Consider the following 1,810-nt stretch of genomic DNA (forward strand, 5'->3'; position numbering starts at 1 on the left):
CCAAGTAGTCGCTCTACCAACTCCCATGTCTCAGTGTTGTACCATCTGTAGAAATCACGGAAGCACCCCACTGGCTCCCTGTGCACGCGTAGACCGAGGTGGTACGCAACGTCTTGCAAGGTGATGGTGACTCGCCCCATGGCAGGTGGAATATGTGGGTCTCTAGATGCTAGCGCTCCACGAATGCTATGATCAGGAAGTTGTCAAAGACGAAGTCCCTAAGAGACACCATGTCGCCAAAAGCCAACCTCCCTTAAATACGGGATGATGGCGTCTGGTGGTGGAAGTGTGTGACTCACTTATCAAGAAAGAAGTAGGTGATGCCTCTGATAAAAAATAAATGATCACAATTATAAAAAAAAAGTTCCAATGAACATTGACATAACAAACTGAGTTAACTATTATATATATTTATTTAACAAAAATTTACAAATATGTACTAACTAAATTTATTTAAATAAAATTTTTAAAATTAATAAGTACTATGTTAATTAATAAGTATTTCCTGAATCCGTTAATTAAAATAAAAATATTTACTAAAGTAACTAACAATCCAATGAACAAACATTTACTTAACAATTTAATTTAGGTAAACACAAAATTACATCATTGTTTACTTACAAAATAATTTTTACTTGGATACTTAATAACCAAATTAATACATTAAGAGACATATAATTAATAAATTAACTTTAAGAAAAATATCTACCACAATATTTAATATCTAAATTAATAATTATGTATTTAATATTTTAATTATAAAAAAAAAAAAACAAAACCAATTCTTAAAATCATATCTTATCAATGATCTATTGTTAACGATACATTCAGCCACCTAAACCATAAATTATATTCTAATTCTTGGTAAGTATCCTAACTATGGCTATACATATATGCAATAATATAAATATGAAGATAACAAAACTAACCGTGAAGTCGGTTGTCTCAGTGACGTGCCATGTTACGTTCAATCGATTGATGTTTGGATCACGTATTCACGTGCATCGATCTGTACGCGCCATTTTAGTGTTACTCAACAATATGATCAGAAAAAGATAGAAGAGAAGAGAAAGTAGTGGAAAGATTGGAAATAGGACCCAAAATATCGCTGTGAACGACATGTATATATAGGTCGCACCCAGTCTTATCTCGTTTATATTATAAACATGATATACACGAGTTATTTGGTCTATCTATAAATAAAATAAGACATACTACATATTTTTGTAAATATTTTTAAAATTATTTATTTTAATAAATAAATTTTTTTTAATTTATTTAAATAAAAAACGTATTATTTTCATCTTCTGATGGTTTTAGTGAAGCCTTAGTTGCTTTCTTTTTTATATTAAGTCATTACAATATAATTATTGAAACAAATAGATCAATTTGTTGATGATATCAAATAATTTTACATATAAATCAGTTGTATATTATATCATATATCGCATTCGTAAATAATATGTTTATCTTAATTATGTAGTATACTAATCTAAAAATCATACAAACACACATACTTGATTAAATGATAATATACCACCTAATGAAATTCAATAAGTTAATACAATATACAAAATAAAAACAAAAAAAACATTATTTCAAAGTCGAAACAGCCAACTATGATGCTGCCTCATATCATACATATGGAAATATTTAACTACGCACGTTATTCGTAGATTAAAATCAGTCACTAAAATTAGCTATCAGTATAAAATATATATTATAATATAAATATATATTAAAATAAATTAAATCACACATATATTTATACATAAATATATTAATGATTAATTTTAGTAGTTAATTTATA

The sequence above is a fragment of the Arachis ipaensis genome, chromosome B07, assembly GCF_000816755.2.
Source record: "Arachis ipaensis cultivar K30076 chromosome B07, Araip1.1, whole genome shotgun sequence".
Classification (NCBI taxonomy): Eukaryota; Viridiplantae; Streptophyta; class Magnoliopsida; order Fabales; family Fabaceae; genus Arachis; species Arachis ipaensis.